The sequence below is a fragment of the Bufo gargarizans genome, chromosome 9 (assembly GCF_014858855.1).
Source record: "Bufo gargarizans isolate SCDJY-AF-19 chromosome 9, ASM1485885v1, whole genome shotgun sequence".
Classification (NCBI taxonomy): domain Eukaryota; kingdom Metazoa; phylum Chordata; class Amphibia; order Anura; family Bufonidae; genus Bufo; species Bufo gargarizans.
The window spans coordinates 106,587,979-106,604,308 of record NC_058088.1 but is presented as its reverse complement, the minus strand read 5'-3'; the positions used below and the strand labels follow the sequence as shown (position 1 = coordinate 106,604,308).

Below are 16,330 nucleotides of genomic sequence, written 5' to 3'. Positions count from 1 at the left end.
TCTTTACTATGTCGTTGATGTGTTCGCAGACTCTACGTCTAAGTTCCCTGAAAGTCTTGCCGATGTAATCTTTCGGACAGGTACACTGACATATATAGACAACTCCCTGTGTTTTGCAGTTAGCGAAGGAACCTAACGTTTGGACGATATTGGTTGTGGAACAGGTGACCGTTTTAGAAATACGTATATATCTGCAAGCCTTACAGCTACCGCATCTGAATGTCCCTTTCGGTTGTCTGTCCAGCCATGTTCCCTCCTTTTTTATGCCGGTGTAGTGGCTATGCACGAGCCTGTCTCTGAGGCTCCTCCCCTTGCGATATGTTATTTGGGGGTAGTTAGAGATGGCTTTAGACAGGTCTTTGTCCATCATTAGGATTGGCCAGTGAGTTTTTAAAATGGCAGTGACTTCGCTGTTAGCGGTGTCATACGTGGAAATTAGGCGAATGGTTGAGCTATCCTTGTTATCTTTTGTTTTTGGTATTAATAAATCGCCCCTATCCCTGTTCTCCGCTGCCTGAAAAGCTTCCCTTAAAGTAGACCTAGGGTACCCTCTCTGTAATAGTCTATTTCTTAGTTTCCTTGACTCCTGGTAAAAGTTTTCTTTGTCAGAGCAGTTACGGCGCATGCGTAAACGGCCCGGACAGCCTTTAATATAACTGCCTATTCTTGTCCGCAAATAGGACAGGTTATACTTTTTTTGCGGGGCCACGGAACAGAGCAAGGGATGCGGACAGCTGAATACAAATACACACTACACTTTTCAGATTTTTATTTTTAACAATTTTTGAAAACCATGTATCATTTTCTTCTCACTTCACACATATTTGCTATTTTGTGTTGGTCTAGAACATAGGTGGGCAAACTTTTGACTCGTGGGCCACAATGGGTTCATATTTTATACCCGGGGGCCGGACCAAGAGTAGATAGATGGGGCATTTGTGTGAATTAATATAAATTCAATTTAAATTTCTTAACATTAAAGGTTTAGTTTAATTCAAGGTAGAAAAGCATAAAAAGAGTTATTGTACAAAACTTTTATGCAATGTATTTCTTTCCTAACATAGTATGTATAACTCACCTTCAATTTTAGTGGGAGCAGTGTTGTTGGTCTCCCTTTTTGCTAAGGCATCAAAGTCTGGAGTTAGCTTTGTTGTTGCAATTCGCAGAATAGATACTGTGCCAGTATATAGGGCCCCCATAATGTGCCAGTATATAGGGCCCTCATAGTGTCCCCCATATTGTGCCAGTATATACGGCCCCATAGTGCCCCCCCATATTGTGCCAGTATATAGGGCCCCCATAGTGCTTCCCCTCTTCTCCATAGTGGCCCCCATAGTGCTTCCCCCTCTTCTCTACAGTGCCCCCCCATATTTTAGCAGTATATAAGGCCCCCATAGTGCCCCCCCATATCATGCCAGTATAAAGGGCCCCCATAGTGTTTCCCCTCTTCTCCCTAGTGCCCCCCCCCATATTGTGCCAGTATACAGGGCCCCCATAGTGCTTCCCGTCTTCTCCATAGTACCAATCCCTATTGTGCCAGTATATAGGGCCTCCACCCCCCCTTCTTGCCACAGTATACTATAAATAATAAAAACAATAAACACATACACTTACCTTAAGCTGCTGTCAGTGATGCGATGCAGGCCTCTTTCGGCCTGTGTCCCGCTCTGTACGGCTCAGGTGGCGTGATGACGTCATCGCGCCACCTGCACCAGCCTCTGATAGGCTACAGGCACTTGGCCTGTAGCCTATCAGAGGAACGGGCAATGGAGACGCCTCTCCCCTGCCCCGCACCCTTCATCTGTATCGCTGTCCTGAGGACGCTCATCTCCACTCCTGCTGCCTCCGGACAGCTCTGTGGGCCAGATAAAAAGGTCCGCTGGGCCATAGTTTGCCCATCACTGGTCTAGAACATAAAATCCAAATAAAATACATTTAAGGCTACTTTCACACTCTCGTTTGGTGTGGATCCGTCTTGTATCTGCAGACAGATCCGCACCAATAATGCAAACGTTTGTATCTGTTCATAATGGATCCGTTTGCATTATTCATTCAAAAAAAAAGTCTAAGTCAAAATGGATCCGTCTTGACTTACATTGAAAGTCAATGGGGGACGGATCCGTTTTCAATTGCACCATATTGTGTCAGTGAAAAATGGATCCGTCCCCATTGACTTACATTGTAAATCAAGACGGATCCGTTTGGCTCTGCATCGTCAGGCGGACACTAAAACGCTGCAAGCTGCGTGTTAGTGACCGTCTAAAAAACGCAACGGAGGCCAAACGCAGCCAAACTGATGCATTCTGAACGGATCCTTATACATTCAGAATACATTGGGGCTGAACTGATCCGTTTTGGGCCGCTTGTGAGAGTAGCCTAACTTTGCGGATATAAAATAAACATGTGGAAAAGTTCAAGGGGTATAAATACTTTTTGAAGGCACTATATATACATACATATATAGTAGAGAAAGTATCAGGCACTGCTGAGTACGAAGTGTTGGTCTCTTGTGTATTTATTGGATCTGTTCAAGGATGTCCAAGAGGCCAATCCATGCTGGGATAACCGCAACCAGCCCTATATACCCCGGCAGTTACACACTGTTTATTTTATTAACTGTACCCCTTATGGGTGACCTCCACAGCATCTCGCCCACTTAAGGCTAGTTTCACACTAGCGTCAAGGAACTCCAGCAGGCTATAATAGGGGCAGGACGGAGTTCAGGCGGCAGCACGGCAAACATCCCGAGAGGCGGGCGGAATAAAACTACGTATAGTTAATAGGGCTGGAGCGGTAGTCCGGGGGCACGCGTGCACTAGCGGCAGCACGGATCCGATAGGCTGTTCACCCGCTGGAGTTCCTTGCCGCTAGTGTGAAAGTGGCCTCAACAGTGTCCAGCTCCCTTAGTGACCTCCACAGCGCCCCACCCCTTAGTGACCTCCACAGTATCCCACTCCTTTAGTGACCTCCACAGCCCCCCACCGCTGAACAGTGACCTCCACAGCGCCCCACCCCTAAGTGACTTCCACAGTGTCCCGCTCCTTAGTGACCTCCACAGCGCCCCACCCCTGAACAGTGACCTCCACAGTGTCCCGCTCCCTTAGTGACCTCCACAGTGTCCCGCTCCCTTAGTGACCTCCACAGCACCCCACCCCTTAGTGACCTCCACAGTGTCCCGCTCCCTTAGTGACCTCCACAGCACCCCACCCCTTAGTGACCTCCACAGTGTCCCGCTCCCTTAGTGACCTCCACAGCCCCCCACCCCTTAGTGACCTCCACAGTGTCCCGCTCCCTTAGTGACCTCCACAGCGCCCCACCCCTTAGTGACCTCTACAGTGTCCCGCTCCCTTAGTGACCTCCACAGCGCCCCACCCCTGAACAGTGACCTCCACAGTGTCCCGCTTCTTAGTGACCTCCACAGCGCCCCACCCCTGAACAGTGACCTCCACAGCATCTCACTCTACTTTCCTTTTGTGACATTCACTAGAAACATCAGGGGTGGCATCTGATTGGTTGCTGTGGGCAACAAGGACATTATTTAACCATAATCCCATCTAATTTTCTAGTTTTTTTTCCCTTAGGCCTCAGTATTTGCGGCTTTGACGCGGACTCATTCACTTTAATGGGGCCGCAAAAGATGTGGACAGCACTCCGTGTGCTGTCCGCATCCGTTGCTCCGTAAAAAAAAAATAACCTGTCCTATTCTTGTCCGTTTTGCAGACAAGAATAGGCAGTTATATCAATGGCTGTCGCGCCGTTCCGCAAATTGTGGAACGCACACTCCGTGCTTGCAGATCCGCAATTATAATGATAATTAATGGTGTCGCGTCCATCACCATTGACTATGATTACAACACATGTTGCACTGTATTGTTCTCTTGTTCTTGTCCTAGGCACTGGATACTTCCAGGTGACAGGTCTGAGGAGAGGACGCCATGTCTGCCTGCAGCAGGAGCTCGGTGCATCCTCCATGGCTGAGGTGCTCAGGTTCCCGCCCCTCCCCCGCTCTGAGTCACTTCCCCCTCCACCCAGGTGAGGCGCTCGGAACTTTCCCGGCTGCAGCAGCTGTCGTCGCACCAGGTGAGTTCATGTGTCAGGGGTTATTTAGAGGGACAATGGCCCCGGGGCCCCCCAGCTGCGAGGGCCCGGCATTCCTGTCAGTACCGTATACCGTGTGAGGGCAGGCCATGCTGTGACGTGTAGTTCCCGAGCCGCTGCTTTGTATGCAGGATATAAAGTGGCGCATGTCCTCCTCAGTCCTGCGCCTGCTCCCTGAAGCTAAATGTCGCACAGTGTGTCCTGTCCACGTAGCTGTAAAGCGCGTACAGATGTCAGCGGCCATTTCCCCAGCCTGCACTGCTCCTAGTGTAACATATGTGTTCTGTATGACTGCTATAGATGTGGTAACCAGTGCTAATCATTCTGGAGGGCCTTGGTCAGGGGGGTCATACACAAAGCTAGTTTTGCAGCAGTCTGCGCCAAATTTATCAAGCGTTGCGCAGTTTGTTCAGTTTGGTGACTCTATAAACGCTACTCCAGTTCCTCCGCTGAAGTGACTTCACTACTTTTTTGCTACTTGTTAGAAAGTTTGAAATCCTAAATACGCCGTAAATGGTGTGTACAGAAAACGCGACCACTTTTCTGCCCCAGAACCGGATGCAGCGCTGTGGTCAAAATGTCACGAGAGTTGGCGCAAGGTGAGGTACTACGACGCCACTTGTCACCTCACGATGGCAAAATACTGGTGCACAAGGTTTCATAAATGTCCCCCCAAAGTCCTGGAGTCGGAAGAGGTTTTGGGGGTCATCTATCAAGACTGGCATTTCTACACTGGACGCCCCTGCGCCATTATTGTGATCGGTCTCAGATGCAGATTTTTTTTCAATTTTTTTGTCACATTCCAAAAGCCACAATTTTGTTTAATTTTTCTGTCAGTGTAACCATAGGGCTAAATGCACACGATCAGGATTGCGTGCGGAAAATCCGCACCGTAGGTCGTGTACATTGTATTCTATGAGAATTTGAAATTCTCAATGCACACGATGCAGATTTTTTTTCTGCACGGATTTTCACCTGCGCTGCGGATTTTAAAATCTTCAGCATGTCAGTTTATTAAAATTTTCCTGTCCGGATTTTCTTCATTCATCTAGTAAAATCTGCACCAATTGATGCGGATTGACCGCACAGATTTGCCTGCGAACACCTGCGGATTTCAGTGCGGTTTCTCCGCACATGAATCCTGAACGTGTGCATGTACCCTAAGGCCACGAATACACGGGTGCGGGTGAACGGACATAAGATCTGCATACATTTCCATGTGGATTTATGTGTGCTTTTGCAGCATATCCGCACTAAAATCTGCAATTTCTAATAGCAGATTTGGGTGCGTATTAGATGCGGATTGTTTTTGGGGGGTGAACTGTACTTTTCGATGATACTGTTTCGGGTGCACATAGCTTATTAATTATCTTTTATTAACTCTTCGTGGGGAGGGTGGAAAAGAACTCCCCAGCCCCACCATTGTGTTTTTCTGCAGGATTACATCACTATCCAGTTTATATATACTTTTGCTCTGGTAAAAACTTGAAACATTGAAAAAACACATTTGTTTTGTGTCGCAATCTTCCGGGAGCCATAACCTTGTTATTTTTCCGTTGTCATAACTGTGAGACGGAGTTGTAATTTTTTATGGCTGTTGTTTTTTTCATTGGTAGGTTTTGGTTTACCTTTTTCCATTATTTTTTAGAAGCACAGTGTCCAAAAGAACAACAGTTCTGACTTTGTTTAGGATTTTAATATTTTTTCCCAATTTTATTACAGCCGTCATTATTCGGCATAAATAACTTTCACACCTGCGTTAGGTGCGGATCTGTCTGGTATCTGCACAGACGGATCCGCACCTATAATGCAAACGCATCCATCCATGTTCATGATAATGCAAACGGATCCATTTTGACTTACACTGAAAGTCAATGGGGGACGGATCCGTTTGAAAATTGAGCCATATTGTGTCAACTTCAAACGGATCCGTCCCCATTGACTTACATTGTAAGTCTGGACGGATCCGTTAACCTCCGCACTGCAAGCAGCGTTCGGGTGTCCGCCTGCTGAGCGAAGCGGAGGACAAACGCTGCCAGACTGATCCGCATCCACTCAGAATGCATTAGGGCAGTACGGATCCGTTCGGGGCCGCTTGTGAGAGCCTTCAAACGGAACTCGCAAGCGGAGCCCTGAACGCTAGTGTGAAAGTAGCCTAAGGCTACTTTCACACTAGCGGCAGCCTTCACCCCCGCCGGAACAGCCTGCAGGATCCGTGCTGCCGCTAGTGCACGCGTGCCGCCAGAGGTCCAGGCTGCAGCACGGCAAACATGCCGAGAACGGTCCGGAATAAAACTATCTGTTTTATTGTACAGATGGTTAAAGGCTGCATATAATACACTCAATAGTATTGTATTTAATCCTGCGATTGCTGGGAAAGGCCTCATTCATGCACATGACCGTTCCGTTTTCTGGGGTCCGCAAAACACGGAAGCCGCCCATGTGTCTTCCACAATTTGCAGAACGGAACAGGCGGCCCATTGTAGAAATGCCTATACTTGTCCGCAAAATGGACAAGAATAAGACATGTTATATTTTTTTTGCGGGGCCACGGAACGGAGCAACGAATGCAAACAGCACACGGAGTGCTGTCCGCATCTTTTGCGGCCCCATTGAAGTGAATGGGTCCGCATCCAAGCCGCCAAAACTGCGGCTCGGATGCAGACCAAAACAACGGCCGTGTCATCAGTCATCTCCGGAGTCGGCTGTCAGTGCAGTGTGTCAGCTGATGGCGCCGGCTCAGCGGCTAAGCCTGTGTCACCACTGCATGGGGTTTTCTGGAACCAGTGTTGATAATTGATTAGACATGTCTTTAATATCTGATTGCCGGAAGTCCTGTCGACAGGAGACTTTTTTTCTGTCTTGCATAACAGAACAAGACGGAACCATTATTTGTGCCCATAGAACTCTATTATGACGGATCAAAGCAGAATGCCTCTAAAGAGTTCAGTTTTGCATTCCGTCCTTAAATTCCGTTATATTCCGTTATAACCCTGGTCCGTGGTAGCGGAATCCATAACGGTATTCTTAGATAACCCGAACCTTGTATGCCGAACTTGAAAACAGAAGTTCACTCAACACTTTGTGAGGATGGAAGTCCTAGCCACGGCCCCTTCTTCTCCACTCCCAAGTGACAGGCACGGGGACTAAATATTCTCTTGTGGGCATTAACAGAAAGTCACAAAAAGGGCTTACTGCAGAACAATGGCAAAAATAAGTGATATCTCTGTTAGGGCTCATGTAGTCTGCAAAAAAAAAAACGGATGAAATCCGTGTGACGTCTGTGTTCCATCCTTCGCAAAATGGACAAGAATAGGACGTGTTCTATGGAACAGACATACGGAATGGACACTGAGTCCTTTGAGTTTTTTTCCAAGCCTCATTGAAGTGAATGATTCTGCATACGAACCTGTAAAAAAAAACGGAATGGAAACGGGGAAAAAGAAAGTACGTTCGTGTGCATGAGCCCTAAAATGTATGTAATTACACCTCTCTCTTATGCCTCATGCACACGACCGCTGTAATGGTCCGCGTGCGAGCCGCAGTTTTTGCCGCTTGGATGCGGACCCATTCACTTCAATGGGGCGCAAAAGATGCGGATGGCACTCCGTGTGCTGTCCGCATCCGTTGCTCCGTTCCGTGGTCCGCCAAAAAAATATAATATAATAAATGTACACAAGGGGCTGCTTGCTCTGGAGATACAACTTTTTAAAATGTCGCACATCATAAATGAGTCTTAAAGGTGTTCTAATCTGACATCTTGACCTAATTTTCACTTCTGAAATTGGCTCGGATCAGCAGATGTCACAAAATGTGAGCAAATGTCACAAAAATATGCTCCACGTGCATCACTTGCAGCATTTGTACGCCACAAAACTGGCCTAGCAGACTTGATAAATGCCCCTTATAACTCGTGTGCATGCCAGATAATACAGTCAGGGAGAATGTGCCAAACAGCAGAAATCTTGTAAAATGTACCGTATTTTTTCGCCCTTTAAGACGCACTGGCACATAAGACGCACCCAAGTTTTAGAGGAGGAAAATTAGGAAAAAATATTTTTCATTAGACTTCAGATTAGGCCAGCAATCAAACCCCCAATGTTAATCAGAACTCAACTCGCAGCCCCATTCAGACCCCCAATGTCAATTAGACCTCAGATGAGACCCCCCCCCCCATACCTCAGATCAGCCCCCCATGCCACAGAACAAATAAAAAAAAAGACTCGTCTCTCCTGCTCTGGACGCCTCTGCTCCTCACCGCCAGCACACTCTCTCTTCTTCCTGCTGCGGCTGTGCTGTGACCTGACATGCGCAGAGCGCCCTCACAGCAAAGCAGAGGACCAGGAAGCGGTGAGTGCAGAGACTTCACCACGTCTTAGTCCTCCGGTACTAATGAAGCGCTCATAGTATTCACCCAATAAGATAGAGGGATGTTTTTCCTCCACTTTGGGGGGAAAAAAAGTGTATCTTATAGTGTGAAAAATAAGGTATACCGGTATATGAATGCGGTACACTTACTAAGACCGTATTTTAAGCCGGTCTTAGTTTCCCCCTTGCGCAGCCGTAGTAGATGGCTACGTCTACTTTCACACTGGCGTTCTGGCTTTCCATTTGTGAGATCCGTTCAGGGCTCTCACAAGCGGTCCAAAACGGATCAGTTTGCCTTCTAATGCATTCTGAATGGAAAAGGATCCGCTCAGAATGCATCAGTTCAGTCACCATTCTGCTTTGGAGACGGACACCAAAACGCAGTTTTGGTGTCCGTCTGATGAAACTAAGCCAAATATACAGCCGTCTGCATCCGTTCAGAACGGATCCGTTTGTATTATCTTTAACATAGCCAAGACACCATTGAAAGTCAATGGAGGACGGATCCGTTTTCTATTGTGCCAGATTGTGTCAGTGAAAACGAATCCGTCCCCATTGACTTACATTGTGTGCCAGGACGGATCCGTTTTCACTGACACAATCTGGCACAATAGAAAACGGATCCGTCCTCCATTGACTTTCAATGGTGTCTTGGCTATGTTAAAGATAATACAAATGGATCCATTCTGAACGGATCCGTCCATGACGGTCCTGCACAAAACGCCTTACTTAGGCTACTTTCACACTTGCGGCAGAGTGATCCGCCAAGCAGTTCTGTTGCCGGAACTGGCAAAACGTATGCCTACTGATGGCATTTTTATGCCTGATCTGTCATAAAAATGCATTGAAATGCCCCATCCGTCTTTCCGGTGTCATCCGGCGAAACGGATCTGGCATTTATTTTTGTTCACCTTTTTTTTTCGGTCTGGTATTCGGCATTCAGGCAAGTGTTCAGTTTTTTGGGCTGGAGATAAAACCGTAGCATGGTGCAGTTTTATCTTTTGCCTGATCAGTCAAAATGACTGACCTGAAGACCTCCTGAACGGATTGCTCTCCATTCACAATGCATGGGGTTATACCAGTTCTTTTCCGGCATTGAACTCTTTTGACGGAACTCGGTGCCGGAAAAGAAAAACCTAAGTGTGAAAGTACCCTTATGAGGAGACATGCACTTAGCCATCAGTTAGGTGCATCCATGCGCCTGCTGAAAAAACTATGCCAACTCCTGACTGGCACAGGTTTTCGTTGACATTTTCGCCTGTTTGCAGCTGTAGGATTATTAAATTTGCTAGGGCCGGAGCTCTGCCCCCACCCAACTGTCAAAAACCAGCTATGCCACTGCATATTGTGCCCGACTTAGGGACTTAGGACTTTTTAGTTAATATGCCTGGTTGTCTTTTCTGTGGTTTTAGTGCGTGAATCTGATAAGATCTTGGCAGTGATTGCCATAAACGTCGTTTTCTTGTATCTTCCTCAGCCTATCGTTGACAGATTTAGAGCTGCAATTAGTGGATTATGTGCACTGCTCTCACCTCTGTGGTAAGTGTCTCGCCATGTGTATAGTGCCATCTCCTCTCTCCCTCTGTAAGCATATGCCAGGGCGTAGTGCACGTACCTATTTTTAATTTGTCTTCTGTCCAATAATTTGTTTTTGGTGTGTCCTCCAAGCCCTTCACTTCCAGAGTAGAGCAAACTGTTCCAACTTGCAGTTCCTGTACAGGTATGCATGGATTTGTATCGCCCACGTTGTAAATCAGTCATCTTATCCCGGAGATCGGCTTTTTCCAAGAAGCCCTGACTTGGCATACTTACACTCACGGATTTGGCTCTTTGGCTGGGTTCACACATGACCGATTAGTTCAAGATTTTGTGCGACAGATCCGCTCCATTGTACACTACCAGCAAAGTGGATGAGTCCTTAGCAAATCTCATTCACGCATCGCAGAAATGACACGTGGTGTGGATTTTAAAGCATGTCAATTCATACCGTGGATTTTATCGCAAGTTTCGCCCTTTCCAATACAGAGAATGAAATCCGCCTCTAATCTGCAGCATTTCAGCAACTAAATCAGCGGCATAAAAAGTTGCAAACTCCCTTTTTATGACATTAACACTCGTGCAACGGGCACTGTTCACCAATTGGGGGCGGTGGGGGCGGACATGGATATCTGCAAATTTCCTAACATTTCTGTCTCTTTCCAGGGAATGGAGTGTTTTTTCTCTCCAGGCGCATGGTTGCCGCAGATGCACCTAATTTATTACGCTGCATTTCAATTTTTTTTATTTTTTTTCATAGGTTATACAACCATTACATTCAGGGTGTAATCACAGGGTAGAAAGCTGAACTAAATGGTAGAAAAACATTTTCTCAATTACAGAGTTAAACTCTATATGTGCTACCGATGATAAACTATGATTATCAGGCAAGCATCGGGTGGATAGAGACTATATAGTCGTATTCATAACTCAGATGGCCGCTGGCATGGCAGGCAAGTTCAGTTATCCTCAGAATAGGTCATAATTATCACATCAGTGGGGTCCGTCCCGTCATCCCCACCAATTAGCTGCTTCAGAGCTCTAGTAAGCAGTGCAGGCTCCCAATAGCTTGCCACGGACAGTGCCGTACATAGTATAGTGGCTGAGCTGCAACTACGCCATGTGCCCAATGTACAGGGCCTCTTCTAACAGCTGATCGGTGGTGGTCCCGCACCCCAGCAGAACTGATATTGATGACCTATCCTGAGGATAAAGCTACTTACTTTCACACTCACGTTTGGTGCAGATCCATCATGGATCTGCACAAATGCATCTGTTCAGATAATGCAACCGTCTGCATCCGCTCTGAACGGATGCGTTTGTATTATCTTTAACATACCCAAAACGGATCCGTCTTGAACACCATTAAAAGTCAATGGGGGACGGATCCATTTTCTATTGTGATAGATTGTGTCAGAGAAATAGATAGATTGTGTCAGAGAAATAGATTGGGTTAGTTTTCGTCAGACGGACACCAAAACGCTACAAGCAGTGTTTTGGTGTCCGTCTCCAGAGCGGAATGGAGACTGATCCGAGGCAAACTGATGCATTCTGAGCGGATCCTTTTCCATTCAGAATGTATTAGGGCAAAACAGATCTGTTTTGGGCCACTTGTGAGAGCCCTGAACAGATCTCACAAACGGAAAGCCAAAACGCGAGTGTGAAAGTAAACTAAGTCATAAATATCTTTTCCTGGATAACCCCTTTAAGGCTACTTTTACACTTGCGTTTTTGCCTGATCCGGCAGGGATCCGGAAAAACGCCTCCGTTTTTGATAATGCAAACAGCTGCATCTGTTATGAACGGATCCGGTTGTATTATCTTTCAAACAGAAATCAGTTTTTTATTGTGTCTAACAAACGGATCCGGCACCACTGACTTGCATTGTGTGCATGCTTGCTGCGGTTTGCTCTCTGGTCTGGGAGCGCAACCAAATGTAACAGAATGCATTTAGGAGCGCTCCGTTCAGTTTGACAATGAATGGGGACAAAACGGAAGAGTTTTTCTCCGGTATTCAGAGCCCCTGCTGGATCTCGATAGCGGAAAAGTTAAACGCAAGTGTGACAGTAGCCTAAGTTCACACGGGCGAGTATTCCGCGCGGGCGCAATGCGGGAGGTGAACGCATTGCACCCGCACTAAATCGGGACCCATTCATTTCTATGGGGCTATGCACATGAGCTGTGATTTTCACGCATCACTTATGCGTTGCGTGAAAATCGCAGCATGCTCTATATTGTGCGTTTATCACGCAACGCAGGCCCCAGAGAAGTGAATGGGGCTGAGTGAAAATAGCAAGCATCCGCAATCAAGTGCGGATGCGGTGCGATTTTCACGCACGGTTGCTAGGTGACAGTCTATTCACTGTATTATTTTCCCTTATAACATAGTTATAAGGGAAAATAATAGCATTCTTTAATACAGAATGCTTAGTAGGTGGTCAATTGAGTGTTAAAAAATAATTAACTCGCCTTCTCCTCTTGATCGCGTAGCTGCCGGTCTCTTCTTACTTCTTTAATCATGAGCTGCCGGCTAAAGGACCTGTGGTGACGTCAGATCACATGGTCCATCACCGTGGTGCGCATAGCACACTGATCCATTAATTTCTATGGGGCCACAACCATTTTTATTTTTTGCTGATTGGTGTAGCTGTTCTGCAAATTATAGAGCAGGGCCTATTTTTGTAAGTATTTTGGATACGAATAGTCCCTTCTATTGATGGCAGTGAAAAAAATATGGAATGCATACAGAAGGTATCTGTATTTTGTGGAACCATTTTTTATTTTTATTTTTTGCAGACTGAAATATGGGCACTACCGTGTGCATGAGGCCTTCAGACATGAAAAGAGCGTGCGAGTAAGGCCTCATGCACACGACCGTTGTTTTGGTCCGCATCCAAGCCGCAGTATTTGCGGCTTGGATGCGGACCCATTCACTTCGAAGGGGCAGCAAAATATGCGGACAGCACTCCGTGTGCTGTCCGCATCCGTTGCTCCATTCCGTGGTCCGCAAAAAAAATATAACCTGTCCTATTCTTGTCCGTTTTGCGGACAAGAATACGCAGTTATAGCAATGGCTGTCTGTGCCGTCCCACAAATTGCGCAACGCACACAGGCGCCATCCGTGTTTGGTGGATCAGCAATTTGCGGACCGCAAAACACACAACAGTCGTGTGCATGAGGCCTAAAGAGCAGTAAATCAGAAGGTGAATCTGAGCTTGTGAGTGGACATTTCTCTAGCACTGCCCAGGACCCACTGTTCTGGATGGTCTGTATTTCGGGCCACCACTCAGTGGCAGTCCTTGCCATAGTCCTAAAGCTGTCTCCTATTGCCCCCCTACTAGTATTCTGTGCTGATGTCAGACTTGCTGTTATAAGGGTGACCATAGTGATTTGCTGCATGTTGATCCCTCCTTTCCATGGCTGGAGATTCAGAAATGTTTGAACACAAGGGACACGCCACCTTTTGTTCTGGTGATTGCAGGGTTCCCAGGACACGCCGTTCCTCTCCATGAAGAGTCCAACAGAATGGCATTTCAATTTGATTCTCAAATACAGATGTGTGAGGTCCTGCTGGATGAGTACACTTATAGACGCAAGGATTTTATATAACTCTTCATTTATAATGGAAATGTATTCTGCAGCTCCTTACAGTCCGGGACAGCACTAAACACACATGAAATGACAAACATGGCAGCACAAATATTGTCTGTAAGGTTTACTACAAGACTATAGAAGAGACAGCCCTGCCCATTAGGCCTCCTTCACATGACCGTATGGCTTTTTCAGTATTTTGCGGTCTGCAAAAAACATCCGCAAAAAATACGGATGCCGTCCGTGTGAATTCAGTTTTTTACGGAACATCTGGCCCCTAATAGAACAGTACTATCCTTGTCCGTTATGCAGACAATAATAGGACATGTTCTGTCTTTGAATTGAAATACGGAAACAGAAGGCATACGGAATACCTTCCTTTTTTTGGGGGGGGGGGGGGGGGCGCGTATCTATTGAAATAAATGGTTCCGTATAGGGTCTGTAAATGGAACGCAAAAAAAGAAACGCAAAAAATAAATAGCTGGTAGCAGATCTCACCCCTAAAGATAAGTAGAGGAAAGGGCACTGTACGAAAACAGCTGGACCCATACGTCTATACAGGACATCTGCTGGGCACATTGGTGCCTATGGATGCACTCAGCGATGCACTGTATATTGTGAACGTTTTTGAAATTGTCTTTTAAAATGTAGAAAAAGGCTTGTGGCTCTTCTAGGAGTAACTTGCAGGCGTGGAAGTCTTTGGGGAGCCTTGCTGCGTTTCCTAGAGGAGAGCGGCGCAGGTCACTATGTACACGTAGCAGCGGAGTGAATAGGCAGCTTTGTGCGGTGCACACTGAGGACTTTATCCTCGCTCCTGGGTTACGTTACTCTTTACATGGTCGGCTTTGAACTGCTAGGAGTTAGAATTTCCTGCGGCCGAATTGCTTGCTGCAGCTTTGTTGGTGTCAGCGTTTGTAACACAAGGAAGCCTTTATACGTGTAATAGACAAGCAAGTACTTCACCTTTCCATTAACCACAATTTCATATATTTTTTTCGTTTCAAGTAAACGTTGCCTTCCTGTCTTGCTCATGTCATTTTGCACTGACTCATTTTTACATTTACCAAGATCCTTGTGTTTTCTACTGTGATCCTTGATCGTCTCCTTCTAGAAAGTGTGAGACATAAACAGCGTAGATAACCTAGAACTCTTCTGCATTTCTTGCTTGGTGGCTTTTCTGACTTTCAGTTTAACCATTAACCTGTAACATGGTAGCAGATGACTGTGTGAGGTTCTGTTAGGCCCCTTTCACACGGGCGAGTTTTCCGCGCCGGTGCGATCCGTGCGGCGAACGTATGGCACCCGCACTAAATCCTGACCCATTCATTTCTATGGGGCTGTGCACATGAGCGATGTTTTTAACGCATCACTTGTGCGTTCAGTTGAAATCGCAGCATGCTCTATATTTTCCGATTTTGACGTGACGCAGGCCCCATAGAAATGAATGGGGTGTGTGAAAATCGGATGGCATCCGCAAGCAAGTACGGATGCCGTGCGATTTGCACGCATGGTTGCTAGGAGACCATCGGGATGGAGACCCGATCATTATTATTTTCCCTTATAACATGGTTATAAGGGAAAATAATAGCATTCTGAATACAGAATGCATAGTAAACCAGCGCTAGAGGGGTTAAAAAAATAATAATAATAATTTAACTCACCTTAGTCCACTTGCTCGCGAAGCTGGCATCTCCTTGTGTCTCCGCTGCTGATGAACAGGACCTGGGGTGAGCTACTCCATTAAATAGAGCTTAAGGACCTTCGATGACGTCACTCCGGTCATCACATGATCTTTTACCATGGTGAATCACCATGGTAAAAGATCATGTGACGTACCATGTGATGACCGGAGTGACGTCATCGAAGGTCCTTAACCTGTATTTAATGGAGCAGCTCACCCCAGGTCCTGTTCATCAGCAGCGGAGACACAAGGAGATGCCAGCTTCGCGAGCAAGTGGACTAAGGTGAGTTAAATTTTTTTTTATTTTTTTTTAACCCCTCTAGCGCTGGTTTACTATGCATTCTGTATTCAGAATGCTATTATTTTCCCTTATAACCATGTTATAAGGGAAAATAATACAATCTTCAGAACATCAATCCCAAGCCCGAACTTCTATGAAGAAGTTCGGGTTTGGGTACCAAACATGCGCGATTTTTCTCACGCGAGTGCAACGCATGACAATGTTTTGCACTTGCGCAGAAAAAATCGCGCATTTTCCCACAACGCACCCGGCTCTTATCCGGGCAAAAAAACTCACGCCCGTGTGAAAGAGGCCTTAGTGGCTCACCCAATTACCAAATGATGGGATGGTGCACGCCCCCCCGGTAACCCAAATACCGTTTGCAAATAGACTAAAAAACAAATTAAGCGAGATGTGGGGAACTCACTATCTAGCAATATATATATAAACGAATGTATGCTAAAAAGTATTTAATCACAATATAAGTAAATAATAATACAGATATATAACAAACAATAGTATATTTTAAATAAAAAGGAACCGCTTGATGTAAATATGAATAGCGACGTGTGAGTCCACGTGGTATGTAATAGATTTGTATGTACAGCAGAGGTACTAAACAGGGCAGTCCACTTGAATATGTCCCTATATCTCAGGCAGAGCCCCAACAGAATATACAGTCCGTCCCACTGTGCCACTAATAATGTCGGTTACAATGTCATCTGCTTGCATATCCAAAAGACGTCCACCAAAAGAGCGTGTAGTTATACCAGTCG

At 46.2% G+C, this 16,330-nt stretch overlaps 1 protein-coding gene and 1 long non-coding RNA gene across 2 annotated transcripts in view; one reads left to right on the top strand and one right to left on the bottom strand.

Annotated features, from left to right (window-relative positions):
* LOC122946708 overlaps window positions 1-10,128 on the bottom strand; it is a 61,839-nt gene extending 51,711 nt beyond the window's left edge. Inside the window, exon 1 of the long non-coding RNA XR_006391254.1 lies at window positions 10,082-10,128. This is a non-coding gene — a long non-coding RNA (uncharacterized LOC122946708). The remainder of the gene's footprint in view (window positions 1-10,081) is intronic.
* Window positions 4,001-16,330, top strand: part of LOC122946707 (ligand of Numb protein X 2-like) — a 94,138-nt gene continuing 81,808 nt past the window's right edge. The window contains 1 exon segment of the mRNA XM_044306487.1: window positions 4,001-4,080. The gene's annotated coding sequence lies outside the window, so the exon portion shown is untranslated.